Source organism: Neofelis nebulosa, chromosome 1 (genome assembly GCF_028018385.1).
Source record: "Neofelis nebulosa isolate mNeoNeb1 chromosome 1, mNeoNeb1.pri, whole genome shotgun sequence".
Taxonomy (NCBI): Eukaryota; Metazoa; Chordata; class Mammalia; order Carnivora; family Felidae; genus Neofelis; species Neofelis nebulosa.
In genome coordinates, this window is record NC_080782.1 from 242,860,647 (window position 1) to 242,881,942 (window position 21,296).

Here is a 21,296-nt window from a genome sequence, read left to right on the forward strand (position 1 = left end):
CGGTCTGAGCTCTGAGTCCCTTCTAAAATTGCCAGTGTGGACTAATCAGAGGGTGTAGCTACAGGCTGGGTTGGATAGAAGGATACATAGATACTCTGCCACACTGTCATTGACCCCACCGCCACCCAGATTGGAAAGATATATCCCTTGAAGAAGACTGTCGAACTCATTTGTGAGCAGGTATTTAAAGGTTTATCATCAACACCAATAATAATATCTAACACTTGTAAGCTGCTTTATAAGTTTCACCAACACCTTTACTTGGATAATTCCATGTGAGCCTGACACACCCTTTGAGTTCGGTGGCATTATTCTGGATTCACAGATGAAGAAAATTAAGTTCAGAGAGATAAACAGACTTCTCCCATGGTTACACAATTTATAATAACCAACATTTGCATTGACTTTTTAAGCATTCAGACTCATTTTTTAAAATATCAATGTGAAAAATAAATAAATAAATAAATAAATAAAAATAAAATATCAATGTGAAAAGCACTTGGCCGGGTAGCCGACGCAGAGTAGGCCTCCACAGATACAGTTGTTCCTTCTCGCTTGAATTTCACCTCTGTGCTGCTATTAACACAGCAGCGACCCCTCATTACAGATGAGCAAACTACGCTCCCAAAGTAAGACAGCCCGCAAGGGGCCCCATCAGGATCGGAAAGCCCTTAGTCTTTTGTGGCCTTCACATGTATAAGTCACTTCGAATATATGCCCAAGAAAACTTTTATGTACCTGGTAAATTATGTGAAGCTTTCCTAGTATTTCAGCAACTGACACTCAACGTAAGGACATTGTCTGGTTTCAAAATGGAGTAGAACCAGTGGCTTTAACTAAAGCTTGTTTGAGAGGGAAGTATTTTCAAAACACAAAAAGACAAAAAAAAAAACCCACCATTACAACGCCAAGAGTATGTGAGCCTGAATTCTGAAATGTTTATGCCAAGGCAAATAGAAGGACACTGATCTTGTACCATATGCTCGCACATCCTCCTGTCTGGAGGACGCAGCCACCGAAGGAGAAGGGCAGGAAGAGCCCTGTGCTCCGGAGTCCCAGTAAAGCATAGACGGAGTTGTGCTCATTAAATAGCCCCTTGCACCTGGGGCGCACCCTAATTTCAGATCCCAGGCTGGAGTGATTCAACATGTGGCAGGGAGGCCTTAATTAATGAAAATGCTAGGGTGTTCTAGGAAGTGGTGGTGATTCAGCAAGCATTTTTACTTCTGAGTCAGTCCTAATCACAGGCAAGACTGGGTTAGGATGAGTTTCCAAAAAGGGTGTGAGGCTTCTTCTTCAACAACCAATGAAGGGGCAGAAAAGTGCTCAGCGAGGAAGGTCTAATAATAGGTTGGGGCCTTTAACTAGGCGTAGAAGGGACTGGGGAAGCTGCAGTGCTGATGCCTGGCTCCGCGAGGCCTATGCCCTGTCCGGATGACATGGCAGTGCGTGCGGAGGTAGGCCAGCTACTAGGCACTGAGCCTACACGGGTGAGCCAGACAACCAGGGTGCAGGCCACATAGAACTTGGTCAGCAACCAACCCAACAAGGAGGCCAGGAGGAATCCTCTGGGAGGTCAGAAAAATCATGTCAACCATGCTACTGCTTTGGCCTGAGGGCACTCCAGCCCACACCCGAGCAATTGGAGAACATGACACCCAGGAGTTCCCCTGGATTCTGGAAGGAGGTGTTCCTATCTCCTTCCCATTCCGTTTACTCAAACAACACCAACGAAGTGCTGACATGTGTTGATTTTCCCCTTAAATGCCCAAGTGCAAAGGTGAATAAGGCAACCTGTACTGCTGGCAAAGCTTTCACTGAAAGAAAAGCCAAGACAGAAGGACAGCTATCACGCAGTGTGAGACGTGCTCCAAATGGCACTCCATCCCAGCACTCTCCATGGGGGTGCTCCTGATGGAACAGCATCTCAAGGTGTTCTGTCCCTATCTCTCTCTCCTCTCCTGTCTCATCCATGCGTCTCCATGAGAGGAGAGACACCTCATGGGGCAGTCAGGAAGATGGAATGGGCCCAGTGAAGCCCAATGCCCTGTGGCCATTCCACTTTGGTCTGTCTGCAGGCCGAGGGGTGCGTTCTGGCCCGCTCTGTGCTGTGGGGTCAGCTGACCCGGCGGGCTGTGCCCCTGCAGAAGAGTCCAGCAGTCAATGAGCACGTAGCTAATTCTATCTATTTTGGAAAGAAGAAAGAAGTATCAAAAGCTCTCTTGTCCCGCCTTTATAGAGCTGACATTTTGATTTCTACCTGCCTGTCCTGTGTTTTATTTCTCACCTGGTTCTGAACTCGGGAGGGGCGCTCAGGGGATTCCTCTCACCAAACCCTAACATAGACCTAGGATTAAGTGAACTTCCATGATAGCACAGAAACCACCCTCTTCCATTCAGTGCCAAATATCTGTTGAATCTATATCCACAGAACAAAGGAAGGAGTGGTTCTCTCTTGCTGGCATGCCTGGCGATGCTTGGCAGTGGCATCCTTGGAACAAAGCCTCAAAGGATGCTGAGGAAGAACTGTGTGCTCAGTAAATGCCAACCACAGGGCTTCCCTCAGAGACTCACTCACTTCCTACACCTTTACCCAGAATCAGGGTCAGCACTCTCTGGCAAAGTCCACAGCCATCCTCTTCCAATGCCCCTTATGGCCACTGAAAGACCCTCTCGATTTCCCCCATTGCCTTTATTTACCCACCTTCAAGTTCCATCATTTCTGGAACATTCAGAGTCTTCTTGTCCATCAGATCCCTACCACCATATTAGGAGATTCTGCTATAATCAGATGATGTGCCAACGCCCGGATATCACACAGAGTAGATGTCTACTCTGATGATCTCCATCCACTCTTTTGGATCATAGTCACATGATATGGAACTTCCTTCGATACCTCTGAGAGGTTCCTCTCTGCCCAGAACTTGCTTTGTTTGGGGGGAATTCTTAGCCAAAGAGATACAAAGAAACACGCTTCTCTGTTTCAACCCTCAAAGTAAAAAATAGGTTAGTCGTTGAGAGAAAAGCTGATATTTCTTTTTTTTTTAATTTTTTTTAACGTTTATTTATTTTTGAGACAGAGAGAGACAGAGCATGAACGGGGGAGGGGCAGAGAGAGAGGGAGACACAGAATCTGAAACAGGCTCTAGGCTCTGGGCCGTCAGCACACAGCCCAACACGAGGCTCGAACTCACGGACCGTGAGATCATGACCTGAGCCGAAGTCAGACGCTTAACCGACCAAGCCACCCAGGCGCCCCGAAAAGCTGATATTTCTAAGATACAAAAAGAAGCAGAGAGCTTTTAAGTGAACTCTTCATTTTCTAACTCAGAAATCATAAAGAAACATTCACATGAGGCACCTAGAATAGAGAATTCACAGAGACGGAAAATGTAATGGTAGTTGTCAGGGGTTGGGGAGAGGGAATGAGATGACCCTCCTGGTTTCTCACCTCTCTGATGGCGAGGTTTCACCCTTCAACCGTCAACAATGTCAAAGGGCTGAGTGGACTGTAGGGCCCTCATAGCCTCCTCCTCAACCCAGTCAGGAGGCCAGGTGCATGAGACACCATCCAGTCGGTGGTGCGCCCCCCTTCTCCAGCCCATCACCGACAGTGTTGATATTCAGTTCCCACACCCTATCTTTTTGGAGTTTGGAGAGGTGGGCATCCTTCACCCACTGACCAAGATATTCCAACTGTGAGGTCTGGAACCCTTCTCAGCATACGAGGTAAAGCATTAGTCTAAAGAACACTCCAACCTGTTCTCTTCCCTTGTTATAACTTACACAGAGTATCCTTTGGGAATGGAAAAGCCTAATCCGTACCTTTTCAGCTTCTCCTAATAGCATTACACCATGCTCAACCTGGTCACATGGCAAATACCCAAGAAAGTCCATGAGTTGGTACACTTAGCTTCCACAGTTACCATTCACTTAGGTCTTCTACCCAAGGCCCTCAGAGCCTCCAGTCCTCCCTGCCTACCACCCTTCCTAGCTTCACACCTCGCCCCCCAGACCCCATGGCTAAGACCTCAATCCTTCAACTCACTGACCTTTGGACACACCTAGCATGGTGATCCCCCAGGATGAAGTGATTCACCATTCATTCTCTCTGCACCTGCTGCAGCCAGGGAAAATTGCACAACTGCTCTCGTCACCCACAGACCAATCTGGGACTCCTGGTCTCTGTGTGACCTGATTTTGTATAGACCCGGTTCTACTCATTCCCAGCAGATCTCCGAGCCTGCCTCACTTAACGAATGATCAGTTTCTCGGTCCGCACTCTTTCTGGGAAGATGAATGAATCCTATGTCTTCACTTGGGGGCCCATGTGCATGGGTGGGGAGTGTGAGAGAATCCTCCCAGGATTTCCGGATTTCCTGTTGCCTGAGAGATAAATTCCTGCCTTACTCGTTTGTCATCCACGGGCCTTTGGCATCTGGTGCCGGTCTGTGCCTTCAAACTCATCTTTTATTACTTCCTTAGTGAAGTCCTTCGCACCAACCCAGATGATCTCTTCCTGGACCTGCAGACATGCCCCATTATCTTTTTTATCAATTGTGGTAAAATACACATAACATGTAATTTATCATTTTTAAGTGTACCGTTCAGTGACATTGAGCACATTCACGCTGCTGTGAAGCCGTCACCACCATTCATCGCCAGAGCTCTTTTCGTCTTATAAAACTGAAACTCTGTTCCCATTAAACAGCTCTCCGTTCTGCTCCTCCCAGCCCCCAGCAACCACTAGTCTACTTTCTCTCTATGACTTTATTATTCTAGGTCCCTCATATAGGTGGGATCATGTAGCATTTGTCTTTTTGTCGTTGTTTATTTCCTTTAGCGTAATACCCTCAAAGTTCAGCCATGTTGTAGCATATTGCAAAACTGACTTCCTTTTTAAGGCCGAATCATAATTCATTGTAGGTATGTAGCACAGTTGGGTTAACCATTCATCTGTCAGTGGACACCTGGGTTGCTTCCGTGTTTCAGCTATCGTGACTAATGCTGTTATAAACATGGAGGTACAAATGTCTCTTTGAGGCCCTGCTTTCAATTCTTTTGGATATGTAGCCAGAAATGGAATTGCTGGATCAGATGTTAATGGTATTTTTAATTTTTTGAAGAACTGCCATCCGTTTTCCACAGCGGCTGTGCCCTTTTACGTTCCCGCCAGGAATGCGCAGGGGTTCCGGTTGCTCCACATGCTTCTCAACACTTGTCATCTTGCTGTTGTTGCTGTTGTTAGTAGCCCTCCTGGCGGGTGCAAGGTGGTATCTCATTTTTGCTTTTGAATTCTCCTCATGATAGGTGATGCTGAACATCTCTTCATGTGCTTATTGGCCATTTGCATGTCTTCTATTCAGGTGCTTTGACTTGGTTTAGTTTTTTTGTTGTTGAGTTTTAAGAGTTCTCTATATATTCGAGATATTAATCCCTTATCAGATACATGAGTTGCAGATCTCTTCTCCCATTCTGTGGGTTGCCTTTTAACTCTGTTGATCATGTTCTTTGATGCACAAAAGTTTTTAATTTTCATGCACTTCAATTTGTCTATTTTTTTCTTGTGTTTCCTGTGCCTTTGGTGTCATAGCCAAGAAATCATCACCAGATCCAACATCACAAAGTTTTAGCCCTGTGGTTTCTTTTAAAAGTAACAGCGTTTGTGTTATATCTTTAATGCATTTTCAGTTAATTTTTGCGTATGGTGTTAGGTAAGGGTATAACTTCATTCTTTTCATGTGGATATCCCGTTTTCCAGGCACCATTTATTTCTTTTTTTAAATATGAAATTTATTGTCAAACTGGTTTCCATACAACACCCAGTGCTCAGCCCAACAGGTGCCCTCCTCAATACCCATCATCCACCCTCCCCGGCCTCCCACCCCCCCACAACCCTCAGTTTGTTCTCAGTTTTTAAGAGTCTCTTATGGTTTGCCTCCCTCCCTCTCTAACATTTTCCCCTTTCCCCTCCCCCATGGTCTTCTGTTAAGTTTCTCAGGATCCACCTAAGAGTGAAAACATATGGTATCTGTCTTTCTCTGTATGACTTATTTCACTTAGCATCACACTCTCCAGTTCCATCCACGTTGCTACAAAACGCCAGATTTCATTCCTTCTCATTGCCAAGTAGTATTCCATTGTGTATATAAACCACAATTTCTTTATCCATTCGTCAGTTGATGGACATTTAGGCTCTTTCCATAATTTGGCTGTTGTTGAAAGTGCTGCTATAAACATTGGGGTACAAGTGCCCCTATGCATCAGCACTATCCCTTGGGTAAATTCCTAGCAGTGCTATTGCTGGGTCATAGGGTAGATGTATTTTTAACTTTCTGAGGAACCTCCACAGTTTTCCAGAGTGGCTGCACCAGTTTGCACTCCCACCAACAGTGCAAGAGGGTTCCCTTTTCTCCACATCCTTTCCAGCATCTATAGTCTCCTTATTTGTTCATTTTAGCCACTCTGACTGGTGTGAGGTGATATTTCAGTGTGGTTTTGATTTGTATTTCCCTGATGAGGAGCGACGTTGAGCATCTTTTCATGTCCAGGCACCATTTGTTAAAGAAACTCTCTTTTCCTCAGGGTGCCTGGGTGTCTCAGTTGGTTGAGCGTCCAACTCTAGACTTCTGCTCAGGTCACGATACAAAGGTTGTGAGATTGAGCCTCATATCGGCCCCCTCACCCCCATGCTGAGTGTGGAGCCTGGTTAAGATTCTCTCCCTCTCACTCTGCCCTTCCCTGGTTCATGCATGTGCTTTCTCTCTCTCTCTCTCTCAAAAAACAAAAGAAAGAAAGAAGGAAAGAAAGAAAGAAAGAAAGAAAGAAAGAAAGAAAGAAAGAAAGAAAGAAAGAAAGAAAGAAAGAAAGAAAGAAAGAAAGAAAGAAAGAAAGAGACGGAAAAGAGAGAAAGAGAAAGGAAAAGAGAAAGAAAAAGAAACTGTCCTTTCCTTATTGAATTTTCTTGACACTCTTATCAAAAACAATGTGACCATATTTACAAGGATTTATTTCTAGGCTGTCTATTCTATTGCTTTGGTCTATATATCTGTCTTTATGCCAATACCGCATTGTTTTGATTACTGTAGCTTTCCAGTAAGTGTTGAAATCAGGAAGTGTGAGTCCTCCAACTTTGTCCTTCCCTTTCAAATTCATTTCGTTTTTTGGTTTCTGGGGTTTTGTTTGGTTTTGGTTTTTGGTTTTTGGTGGGGTTTTTTTTTTGTTTTTTTTTTTTTGAGTTCCTTGAGATTCCAAATGGATTTTAGGATGGATTATTTTTAATTAATAGATTTTGCTCTTTGCGTTTGCTGCATTTGTGTCCCTTTTCTTAGCCTTCCTTTCCACCTATCATTCAATTCAGATTCCAGCTCAATTCCTACCTGACTCTTCCTACCCAAACTGATTTCTCCCTCCTCCAAGCTCCTACTTCACTCATTTCCTATATCACTCATTCAAGAAGCATCTGACTTTTCTCACGATCCCTTATGCCTTAATACTCAACTCAAACATCACCCAATCTAAAGTAGGCCTTTCCGTGACTCTTTCTTGTAACACCATATGTTTCTCCCCCTTTGAAGCACTCACCATGATTAACAATTAATTAATTTCTAAGTTAATTCTCATACATGCAGATCCTCAGAAAAACATTTCAACATCTCTGAAATAGAGCTTCGTGTGTCACAACTGATGACATCTTACCATCAAAATCACAGCTTTTATTTTGGTGAAACATAAGTAATGGTATATCTTGCAATCAATGGTACTTTTGATTTGATGAAACACAGGATGTGTCTGCTTGTGTGATTTACCTGCTTGGCGATTGTCTCACCAGACTGTGAAAGTTCCAAGAAAGCAGTGGCCAACCCAGCTCACCACGGCACCCCCAGGCCTCCCTCACTCAGTCTCTGACCCACCTTTTCGATGAATTGATGAACTGTAAGTTCTTTGAGGAAGCTAGTCAATACATGTTGAAAGGGTCACAATACCTAGAACAGTACTACCGGCTCTTGGACCCTTGCTGAATGAATATTCAAGCTAGATAGCACCTAGCACCTGACTGCTCCGTGCTCTTGGATAGAAATAAAAGGATTAACCATACCTCATTCTTTTAGAGGAAAAAGCAGGAAAGTCCTGTCAGGAGAACCCAGTGGCTTATGCTTTTTTTTTTTCCCTTGACAAACACCTGACTCGGCCTTTGTAAACAGAACGCTGTTTCGGAAATTTCTATACACGCATAACCCTTCATTTTGCAACACACTCTTCCTTGGGGACGTTACGTAGGAATCATTTAAAAGTGATGTCATTCTTTTTTCTCAAGAGGGTTGATGCTATTATCTGTTGAGAAAATGACACACACTTCTACACTCTTGGGAGCTGCAAGCTATTTATAAATACATTGTCCCTATGTAGCAAATACACTGAACCTTGAAGAAGGAGGAAATCAAGTTTGTCCTCTTCTGAGGGGTCACTGAATCCTGGTCTGGGTTCATCGAGTGTGAGTACACAGAGGCGGAGTTTGGGCCAGATGAGTACAGACAAATTCTTCAACAACCGCCCTGCGAATGAACAAAAAGGGCCTTACATGGGGGCACAAGGAAGAAAGGGGAAGATACGGATTCTCTTAATAGAAGCAAGGCTTTTTCATTCTTACCTGTTTATTCTTTCCCCAAAGGGAAATATGAGGCTATGTTTCACAGCTGATTCTTTCAACGTTTGAAGAATTCACTAATTAGATAAACACCTCTATTCAGAGTCAGCAGCTTTCGCAAAGAGGAAATAATGACATCTAGACGAGTGCTTCTGAAACCATCCGTAGTAAAAGATTACTTTTTTCCCTAATCTCCTGAAGACTAATACTTTTGTAAATTACAACATAAATGCCAGAGCAATGCCAGATTGCTACAAAATTTTCAAAGTAATAATAATGAGTGTCATTTTTTTTTTTTTTGAGCAGCAACTGTGTACCAGGCACTGTATTCAACTCTTTCACACCGTGGGTCACCTTGAATCATCTTCGAAACAGTCCTATGTGGATAATCTCCAAGTTGCACCAATGTGGGCCCATGAAGCTTGCCCCATGCTAGAGAGCTAATGAGGGGCAGACAGTGATTTGAACTCAGACATTCTCTTAGTTATTCTGAAAAATAAAAATATACTTGTGTGGTAATTGCTACTGACGGCAGGGAATCTGTCGGCAGGAATTCGGTGGAGAGGCTTGTCCGCACCACCTTTACTCGCTCCCGACACAGCCGGCAAGGGACAGGGGAGGAAGACTCATGGCGGAGGAGGCAGAGAAGAACAATCAGTGATGAGGAACTAGGTAAGGAAAAGAAGAAATTACACGTTAGGGAAAAGAAAAATTAAAACGAGAGGATTCCAGAAGAGCAAGGGAGAAGAAAATGTAGCCAGTAGGTGCCAAGAAGCAAAAGAGTGGACGAGGTATCGGAGAGGCAATCAGTGAGCAAGACCTGTTCAGGCAACGCCACGAGGAGCAGCGCCTCCAAACTCGAGTTCCAGAAGTTTCTGGTGCTATTGTGCTGTCTGTCCTTCCTCTAAGAGCACAGGTTATTTTGAGGAGATGGACCCGGAAGTTCAGGGCACACTCACCCCTCCTCCGCCTCAGTCTTGCTCCATGCCCACTGGGCAGAGGCAAGTCTCAGAGAACCTCGGGCCTCCCGTGGGGTGACTCAAAAACACACCTCTTCTCCTCCTCCTGCAGGTTGCACAAGGTGGCTCAGATGTTCTTTTGGAAAGTTTCCAAAATCAACTGGGTCAGTAAGTGGGTTTCATTTAATGCTTTGACACACGCTAATATTGCCTTCATTAGATCTGAACTCATCCCTTCCTTCCAGAAGGCCATCTTCCACCAGCCCTGCACAGATGCAGCCCCTGAGCACACTTTCAGAGGCATCCCCCGCTCCTCAAACACTCCCGCGGTCTCTACCCCTCCAAAGGCAGGAGCCATCACTTCCTGAAGCCAGCTACCTCCTGACGACTCCAATAGGGCATATATACTGGATTGAAGCAAAAGCCATTCTCCAGTACCTTGTCCTGGGTCATAATTGTCCCTTTGGAGGACACACAAAACGTGCCTAAATCTTCTGCCATATATATATGTATACACACACAACTGGTTAAAAGCAAGGGCTTAAGAGCCAGCAGACTCACATTACTGTCTTTGCTTTGCCACTTACTAGCTCTGTGACCTTGGCAAATTAATTAGCCTTTCTGAGCCTGTTTCTTCACTGGAAAACTGGGGACCCTATGACCCTCCCGGGGTTCCTGTGAGGATTTTTTTTATTGAGGTATAATTGACATAACATCATATTAGTGTGGTAGGTATACAATGTAATGATTCAATACTTGTATGTATTGCAAAATGATCACCACAATAAATCCAGTTAACATCCATCATAATACATGGTTACCAAATTATTTTTCTTGTGATCACTTCCCAAGATCCATTCTCTTAGCTACTCTCAAATATGCAATATATTATTATTATGAACTGTAGTCACCATGTTGTACATCGCATCCCATGATTTATTCATTTTATAACAAGAAATTTGTATCTTTTGGCCCCCTTCACTCATTTTGCTCACCCTCTAGTGTCCACCTGAGGCAACCACCAATCTGCTCTTTATATTGAGCTGTGGTAAGGGGTTGTTTTACGTGTGTTTCGTTTTCTTTCCTTTCTTATTATTTTTTTTTTTTTAGATTCCACATTTAAATGAGATCATATAGTATTTATCTTTTCCTGTCTGATTCATTTCACTTAGCACAATGCCTTCAAGGTCCATCCATATTGTCATAAATGGCAAGATAATTCTTTTTTCTATATGGCTGAGTAACATTCCTGGGGGGGGGGGGGGGGTTTGTGCACGTGGGCGTGCCACACTTTGTTTATCCATTCATCCATCAGTGGACATCCTGTGAGGATTAAATGAGCGAATATATGTAAATCTCTTAGCCCAGTGACTGGCACATAGTAAGTATTCACCAAATGGACTCAGTCTCCTCTGAGTCCTTTCTCTTTGCAAAATATCCCTAGTGCCTTCAACCATTCGTCATGTTGTGTGGTTTTCAGTCCCTGTCCCATCCCTTTACATGGGTCAGCCAGCTTTTAAATGGGTGGTGTCCCGCTTAAACAACCTTTTGATTGGATTGTGTCCAAAACTAACTACACTCCTTAAAATGTGGTCCACACAGCAGAGTGGAGGGACCACACCTCCTTGTTTTGGATAGCAGCTTTTTTTTTTTTTTTTCAACGTTTTTTTTTTTTTGTGTTTTGTTTTTTTATTTATTTTTGGGACAGAGAGAGACAGAGCATGAACGGGGAGGGGCAGAGAGAGAGGGAGACACAGAATCGGAAACAGGCTCCAGGCTCCGAGCCATCAGCCCAGAGCCTGACGCGGGGCTCGAACTCACGGACCGCGAGATCGTGACCTGGCTGAAGTCGGACGCTTAACCGACTGCGCCACCCAGGCGCCCATGGATAGCAGCTTTTTTTAAGTCCCTCTTTGGTGGCGCAAGACCTTTTCCATCAATACCATCCCATTAACACAAATGGCCACGTGCTGCTATTTTGCCTTGATTCATTACCTCCTTGATCTTTTTTTTTATGGCATAAAAGAGGAACTTATGCTTATACCTCTTAAAAGGCACCTTTCTTTGTGCTTTGACCGTCATCGAACACCGAAGCCGATCTGAGCCGCCTCGGAAGACGTGAGGAATTGGGATAGAGTGAAGGGTTTCAGACAAGTGACCAGGCAAGAACACAGATGCAGGCTCCAGGCCCTGGGGCCCGCGGGTGCGGGGAAAAGGAGTGGCGTCCCCTTCTTGACACAGCCGAAGGCCGCGCGCCGGGACAGTGGGTCTCACCGAGACGAGTCGTCAGGGAGGCCACATTTACCGCGCGGGTCACAAAGCGCTCAGGAAGGGGCTTGTTATGGGTGCGGTCAGTGGGGGAGGGCAATGACAGCAGGGAGGAGGTGCAGCCCCAGGTGCTGGCGGAGAGGAAATCCTTGGGCTTTTCCAAAGGGGTCTCCCCCATAAAGCTGCAGCCTCGGCCGGTGGGCACCCCATTTTCCAGGTGGTCAGGGGAGACGCGACCGGCTGCTCCAAATGCCTTCAGATGGTACCCGCGGTGGCCCCAGTAGTTTGGAGGGGACCGACCACATTCCAACTACAGCTTTCAAAGCCCCTCGTGTTGACCTCAGTACTGCGGGAGCCAGGCTGAGTAAGAAGGCTTGACGAGGGTCCATCCAGGTTCACGTGTAACGAGTTATCTCGCCCACGCGCCAAGGGCAGCCCTGTCCCCACAAACTGCATGAAACACCCCATCCGCTCTATACCAGGAAGGCCAGAGGAACCAAAACAGAAACCAACTCCTTAAAAATAAATCTCGCCTGAGGCCAATTCCAAGGTTTCACCTTCACTGTGCAGATTGCTGCCCTGTTCCTTCTGACTTTAAGACCTCAGTCTGAAACGTGTGATCCATTTTCCACCAAAGAATTTCATTCTCCTGAAAAGTCATTCATCCTTTCTCTGTCTTGGTTTCATAACTTTCAAGTAGGAAAAAAAAAAAAAAAAAAAAAGTAACATCTCCCCCAGAAGATTAGAAAGGATAAAGAACATTTCAGGAAAAAGTAAGAAACGGAAATGTACCGGCATCCTGACGCCTGTCATGGTAACAGGAAGACCCATCATCCCAGAACCACAACCTGGCAGCTTAACGCTGGTAATATTTCTAGATGAGACCAAGACTCTTCCCAATTTATAAACTAAGTTCATTCCCAGTCAACCTCAGAAGCCTCCTCACAAGTGTTCCGCAAAAGTACTAGATTTACGATCCAAAGGCCTGGGCCTGTGAGCTACTTCCTAGCAGCGGAAAACGTTTGCAAACCATTTCACCTCCGCATCTCCACCTCTTCCTCTGCCACATGGGAAGCGATCTCTGCCTCACACTCTCGTTGTGAGGCTCCAGGAAGACCGAGCACCTTCACCCAGGAGCTGTCAACAGTTACATTATCATTATCAGAAATAAGTTCACTCGGGGGCACCTGGGTGGCCCAGTTGGTTAAGCTTCAGACTTCAGCTCAGGTCATGATCTCACAGTTCACGGGTTCGAGCCCCGCATCGGGCTCTGTGCCGGCAGCTCGGAGCCTGGAGCCTGCTTCCGATGCTGTGTCTCCCTCTCTGTCTGCTCCTCCCCCACTCGTGCTCTGTCTCTGTCTCTCTCGAAAATAAAGAAACATTATAAAAATTTTTTAAAGAAATAAGTTCACTCCCACCAAGGGCATCTTTGTTTCCGAGCCACACCAAACACCAATGCTACCTGATGCACCGAGCAGAAAGCACCTCCTACGTGTTTGCTAAGTTTATCAACCGTTTTCCCACTTGCTTTCCAAAGCACGCTGGCTCCCTTCAACTTGAAGACAGCTGTCCAAGCTGTCTGTCTGAATCGCCCCCCAGTAACTGCTCCATTCAGTTTGTAGGGTCCTATAGAAAGCACGGGGGTCTTTTCCACTTTGCAAAAATTGTGGTGAAATACACAAAACATAAAATGTAAATTGTAGGCATCTCCATGTGTACAGTTTAGCATCATTAAACGCATTCACGCTGTTGTTCAACCACCACTATTATTCATCCACAGAATTCTTCTCACCTTGCAAAACGGAAACTCTGTCCCCATTAAATACTAACTCCCCATTCCGCCCTCCCCAGACCCGGGCCACCGCTTCCATCTTCTGTCTCTATGCGTTCGAATATTCTAGTCCCTCCTATAAGTGAGATCGTACGGTATTTGTCCTTGCGAGACTGGCTTATTTCGCATAGCGTAATGCCCTCAAAGGTCCCCCGTGTTGTAGCATTTCCTTCCTTCCGAAGGCTGGATCACAGTTCATCGGACGTGTATGGCGCGTCTGGCTTAACCATGGATCAGTGCACACCTCAGTTGCTTCCACGTTGCAGCTGTTGCGACCAACGCGGCGATGAACGCGGGGGTACAAGTACTTCTTTGAGGCCCAGCTTTCGGTTCTTTCGGGTGTGTACCCAGGAGCGGAACGACTGGATCAGAAGATGATGCGGTTTTTAACTTTTCTGAGGAACTGCCGTCCGTTTTCCACAGCGGCTGCACCCTCTTACATTCCCGCCAGGAGTGCACAGGGGTTCCGGTTATCCCATGTGCTTCTCAGCACTCGTTGCTTTCTGTGCGTGTTGTTTTTTGATTTTTGTAGTAGCCATCCCCATGGGGGTGAGGTGCTATCTCATTGTAGTTTTGGTTTGCATTTCCCCGATTAGTGATGCTGAACACCTTTTCATGTGCTTACTTCATTTGTACATCTTCTTTGGAGAAACATCTGTTCAAGTCCTTTGCCCATTTTTGAATCAGGTTGCTTTTTTTTTTTTAATTGTTGACTTTTTAAGGAAAAAAATTGTTTTTAGCGTTTATTTATTTTTGAGACAGAGACAGAGTGTGAGCAGGGGAGGGGCAGAGAGAGAGGGAGACCCAGAATCCGAAGCAGGCTCCAGGCTCTGAGCTGTCAGCAGAGCCCATCGTGGGGCTTGAACTCACAAACCAGGAGATCATGACCTGAGCTGAAGTGTCGGCCGCTCAACCGACTGAGCCATCCAGCTGCCCCTGTGGAATATCTATATCTATATCTATATCTATATATATATATATATATATACATATGCATACATATTCATATATATATTCATATATATTCATATATGTGAATATGTATGCATATGTATATATGTATATATATACATAATATATATGTATTATTTGCAGAATTATTATCTGTTCTAATAGTTCATGTGTGTTGTGTGAGTGTGTGGAATCCTTAGGGTTTTCTCATATACGATCTCATCATCTGCAAACAGAGATAACTTCACTTCTTCCTTTACAATCTTGATACCTTTTATTTCTTTTTCTTTGCTAATTGCTCTGTCCTGAACTTTCAGTGCTATATTGAGCAGAAGTGGTGAAAGTGGGCATCTTTGCCTGGTTCCTGATCTTAGAGGAAATGCTCTCAGTCTTTCACCATTGAGTAGGATGTTTGCTATGGGTTTTTCGTATATGACTTCTAATATGTTGAAGTAGATTCTTCATAGCCTAGTTTGTTGTGTGGTTGTTTTTCATTTTTTGTTTTTTTTTTTGTTTTTTTTTTTTATCATGAAAGGGTGTTGCATTTGCCAAATGATTTTTCTGCACCAACTGAGATGGTCATGTGGGTTTTTTCCTTCCTTCTCTTGGGGTGGTGCATTACACTGATTAACTTGAATATGTTGAAACATCCTCGCATTCCAGGAATTAATCCCACTTGGTCAATGTTGTATAAACCTTTTAATATGCTGCTGAATTCTGTTTTTTAGTATTTTGGTGAGGATATTTGCATCTATGTTCATAAGAGATGTTGGTCTATGGTTTTCCTTTCTTTGTAGGGTCTTTGTTTGGCTTTGGGATCAGAGTACTGTTGGCCTCATAGAATGAGTTAGGAAGTGCTTCCTCCTCTTCAATTTTTTGGAAAATTTTGAGAAAGCTTAGTACTAGTCCTCCTTTAATACTCTGGTTTCTCTTCAGATCACATAAATCTTTCGCCTTTTACTAGTCCTCCTTTAAATGTTTGGTGGAATTCACCAGAAAATCCGTCAGGCTCAGGGCTTTCTTTGTTGGTTTTTGATTACTGTTTCAATCTCTTTAATGTTTCGGTTTAATCAGATTTTCTTTCTTCATGATTTGGTCTTAGTGGTTTCTAGGAGTTTCTCCATCTCATCTAGGTTACCCAACTTATACACTGTTCATCGTGCTCTCTCAAAATCCTTTTTATTTCTGTTGATTTGGTAGTAATGACCCACTTTCATTTCTTATTTTAGTAATTTTAGTGTTCTCTCTTTTTTCTTTGTCAAGGTAGCTAAAGATTTGTCAATTTTAGAGATCTTTTAACTCGACTTTTGTTTTCACTGATTTTCTCCATTGCTTTTCTATTTTCTATTTTGCTTGTCTCTCCTCTACCCTTTATTTCCTTCCATGTGCTAGCTTTGGGTTTAGTTTGTTCTTCTTTTTCTAGTTCCTGCTCCAGGCACTTTTGTGCACACCTCCCACAAAGCCTGCTATTCCTCCACAGCATGCTGTTCCTTTTGCCTTTCCTGCACATCTTTTCCAGCATGGTTTTCCCAGCCCTACTTTATCCTGACTGGCCAACCAAGAGATTATAGATTCTTAGAAAATATGCAACCAAAGAAAAGAAAGAGCAGCTGCAAAGGAACAGTTCAGCAGATTAATCTAAAATTTCTGCTTACAACACACAAATTTCACCAAAGAGGATTCAGTTAATACACTCTAGATGCGTCTATTAGTTGAATATAATCATTCGTGTAAGAATCGTGTAATTCTTAAAGTATTCATGAAATTGTATGCTGCAGTAATAAGGCCAGGAGTCAAGTCCAATTTATTTGCCTTATCGTCACTAGGATTACAAAGCAAACTCCCACAGGAGATGGAATCTCAAATTATTAGATTTAACTCTCTGCCAGAAAGTAAAAACATTCTTTAAAATGTGTATTATGTTGATAAATAAATGTTATCACCCCAGTGTTCTGGTTTAAATTTTTTGATACTTTAGGGGCGCCTGGGTGGCGCAGTCGGTTAAGCGTCCGACTTCAGCCAGGTCACAATCTCGCGGTCCGTGAGTTCGAGCCCCGCGTCAGGCTCTGGGCTGATGGCTCGGAGCCTGGAGCCTGTTTCCGATTCTGTGTCTCCCTCTCTCTGCCCCTCCCCCGTTCATGCTCTGTCTCTCTCTGTCCCAAAAGTAAATAAAAAACGTTGAAAAAAAAAATTTTTTTTAAAATAATAATAAAAAAAAATAAAATTTTTGATACTTTAAGTCTGGGCAAAATCATATCCCTGAACGTTTTATTCACTCCAGTAGTTCCAAAAAGCTCTACTTGTACTGACTCGACTTGCTCTGACATCTCTGCTGCCCTCTCTTCTGACCCCAAAATTTTCTGTAATTAAGTAAAGTACTGACACTAAAGTTATGTACAGCTCACGCAGCTGCTCAGAATTTCCACAACGCACATTCCCAAAGCCTGCAAAGCCCGCATGGGACCGACGGATCTCTATTTTTTTTTTTAATGCAAAAAAGAAATTGACAACCGTACGTTTATACTTTTCTCCCAATTGCAAGAACTTTATAGAAATTATCTCACAGATTCTCATAACCTTGCAAGAATTGAAAAAGAAAACAGATGCTTAGGAAACTGAAGAACAATCACCTAGCAAAACAGGAGCATGTGGTTATTGGATCATAAACCCGGGCCGTCTGGTTTGATGGGGAATCATGAGGACTGACACTTCGCAGCCTGAGACAGGTCAAGTGCTAAATTCAGAAGCAGAAACTCCATTGTCTATTCCTTCCTTTCTGCGGTGTAACCTGTGCTGGGAATAGTCACCAGAGATGATGAGAACTTAACGACTCAGACCCGCTGAGCTGGGATCTGCAGTGAGAGAGGTGGGGGATGGGAGTCAAGGGCAGAAGAAGATCAACACTACGACTCTTCACGCTGGTTCGAAAACCTTAAGATGAGAGTTTATTCAAGACAGTCATCTCATATATAAATTGCTAAGATTCTGGCTCTGTCTTAAGAAATCCTCAAGAAATATTAAGACACCAACAATAATGCTATGTAGCAAATACAGACACTGTCACTTGCTAAGTAGCCCCAAAGTGTTTGGGGAGCAGTGGGGAGGGCTCCAAGGTGACTGATAGTAATGTTTGTGAAGGCATTCGGCTCCTAAATGCTCTTGGGAAAATACTGGTCTGGGGTAGAATTTCAGTACCTGACGCTACCTGTAAACTTTGGACTTAATCAAGGTAGGGCAGTTTTTAAAAACAGAAATGCCCTAAAATCACGGAATCAAACCCTGTTGCCAAGAAATTCAGCAGAAACTCACACACATGTAGGCTTTCACAACAAAACAGAGCCCTGCTCCTAAGTGTCCAAAGGACACTCGCCTCCACCAGGTGTCTGATTTCATCTCTTAAAAAAGTGTGCACAGAACATTTACGACTGTGCCAGAAACTATTTAAATTACTATGTTTTTTATTTACTCACTACTGTCTTCATATGAATTAAATTGTGTCTCAAGTGTTTTTCAATTGATACTTTGTAATTCAGAACAGGCTGTCAATTCCTCCAGTGGACAGAGATTGGCATAGAGCTCAGCACAATCAATTCTTGGGGTGGAGAAAGTTCTCATCTCCCTCAACATCCAGCCTACGGTCTTGTATGAGCAGAATTCTAATAAATAGTAGTTGAATTAATTTACAAAAATAATATAAATACTTTCACAGAGGAAGTAAAATACTATGCATTGCCAATTAGTTTAAGTAGGTAACGAACGGTACTGTCTGTACCAGTAATTTTAAATCAAAAGAAAAAATAAGGGTTTTTTACCCATCTTAAACTTGGGTGCTTTAAGAAGAGCTCTCACATGATCACACACAAGATCACTCTGGGCTGCCACCTCCAGCAAGGAGATAAATACTCAACAAATATTTGTTGAACTTCCATTAACATCTGCAAAGTGCAGATTTAGGCAGATTCCATACAGGTCTCAGAAAAGTAATTCCGGCCCTGACTACCAGGGGGCACCCTAAGCAAGCACATCTGAGTGGTTCAGTAGAAAGGAAAAGAGGACCGAGTGGCGCCTCTCCAGCACCCCCGTGTGAAGCATTCCTAGCTCAGAGAGCCACTGTGCAGTCAGGTGTCTGTCCACGGTACACCTTTCCTGCAAGAAAGGTTACTAGCACATGGAAACAGGACCTGCCAGTTGAAAATCCCGCTCGAATCAGTTTGGCGTATGTGCATATGTCCATACACATCGACATTTCCCCCTGAAATTATCCCGAATACCATCTTTCCTGAAACTAAATGAGAAGCAAACAATCTTTACAATAAAAAAGTAAGTCACATGGTTAAGATCTTAGTTGTCGACCTGAAAATACACAATATGACAGGTAAGGTAGACAAACTAGTGTTTTCTTAATTTTACTAGTCTTTATACGCTATCATTTTTAATGTTTTTATTGTAGTAAACCATACATAACATAAAATTTACAATTTTAACCATTTTTAATTATACAGTTCTGTGGGACCAAGAACATTGTTTGCTCTGCAACCTTCACCACCGTCTGTCTGCAGAACGTTTTCATCTTCTCAAACTGCAACTCTGTTTCCCCTAAACACGAACTCCCCATTCTCTTTTCCCCCAGTGCCTGGCAACCAACAATCGACGTTCTGTTTCTATGATTCTGACTCCTCTAGGCATCCGATACAAGTAGAGTCATACAGTGTTTGTCTTTTATTTTTGTGACTGGTTTATTTCACTTACAAACTCCCAGGTATCCGATAAACCAGTCTCAGGGATGAAAAGTACAGCATAAAGTATTACAGTCGGTAAGACTGCAATACCTTGGTATGGTGGCAGATGGTAACTACATTTACTGCTGTGACCATTTCACAGTGTACATAATTGTCAAATCACTATGTTTTATACCTGAAACTAATATTAATACTGTATGTCAACCATAGTTCAATGAAAGATAAAAAAATAGGGGCACCTGGGTGGCTCGGTGGGTCAAGCTTCCCACTCTTGATTTCAGCTTCGGTCATGATCCCCTGGTTGGTAAGATCAAGGCCGCACAGGGACCCTGCTGCCCCTCCCCCCCCCCCCCCCCCCCCCCCCCCCCCGCCTGCTTAGGATTCCCTCTCTCCTCCGTCTCAGCCCCTCCCCCGCTCGTGCGCTCTCAATCTATCTCAATATGGATAAACTCTATCAATTAATTAACTAATTAAACAGAAAATTATTTGAAGACCTGGTAGAGCAGTATTTTTCAATTAAAAAAAAACAAGCTAAGTCTACATGACCATCACCTGCTACATACATAGACCTTCACGTTCTACAAGGGAGAAGATAGTTTAAGATGTGATTTCAGAAGCTTAGGGTTTTTTCTTCCCTGGGATATAACCTTCAGTCCAGATCTCTCCAGGGAAAGAAGATGGCTAATCAGAGCAGATCCGGACTCCAGTAAAGCAGCGATCGGAAGCTGCTTCGTGGAAATTTGAGAACAGAGACTCATTTTGCCACATCCCCGCAATAAGTCCATCCGAGATCATTTGCAGCCTCCAGAAGGGTCAACAAAATTCAGTCAACTAATATTTATTAAATATCCTGTCCAGGCCAGGTCCCGTGCTAAACCCTGGGGATGCAAAAGCGAATCCTGAGAAGCGGAGAGAACACTTAAACTGAGACAATCATAGACAAGGACGGGCTTCCTTTCTTGCTCAGCGGGCTTTCGTGGAAGGCTTTCAAATGTGCGCGATACCAACCGTGGGGAGGAAAGAAGATACTAAAACCTTCACCCCAGTCTGGGCAAGCAGGCTAGGCCTCGCCCTGGCATCTGGTCACGAGGACCGGCCGGAATGAGTGACCTAGGGGGACACCTTCCCTGTCCCCCAGGCAGGGCCAAGTCTCAAGTGCATCGGAACAAGTGCTTTAAAAATAAGTAATAAATAAATAAGAATCCCTATGGCCGCCGGCTAAATTAAGTGTGTTTGATGGGAACCAGGCTCGCGGCCACTATTTATAGCTCCTCGGCTCCCTTTCCGGGACGCGCTCCAGCCTGCGCCTCGGCGCGGCCCCCGACAGCATCCACGCCGCGGCTCTGGCTTTTCTGTGGCCGATGTGGCCAGCTTAACCGGGAACCCCATGCGCAGTGGCCCTGTCCCGTGCCAGCCATCTGGAACCTGCGTCCCCGGGCGGCGGGACGCGGGCGGGGCCGCGGCGCCCCAACGCCCACGCGCCCCACGGCTCAGGAGCGCCCCCAGAGCCGCGGGTCGGCCCCGCGAGGGCAGGCGCACGTGCGCGCGAGGGGTGCCCCGGGGGCGGCCGAGGCGGAACCCGGGCGCCCTTCGATCCCGCTTCCGCTCCTCGCGCGCGCGCCGAGAACTTTCAGTGGAGAGCAGACCCGAGGCCCGCGGGAGCCCCGCGGCGGGAAAAAGCCCCGGGGCCCACATCCCGAGTGGGAGGGCGCTCCCGTGGGTGGGGGCGCGGGATGCAGGTGCGGTGGGAATGCGGGCCCGGTGCGGGGTGACGGGTGCAGGTGCGGGTGGGAATGCGTACACTGTGGCGGCACGCGTGGTGCGGGGGCAAGTGCAGACCGACGGCGCACGAGAGGCGGTGCGGGGCGGGGAGCGGCCGCTCGCGGGGGCGCGGGACGGGG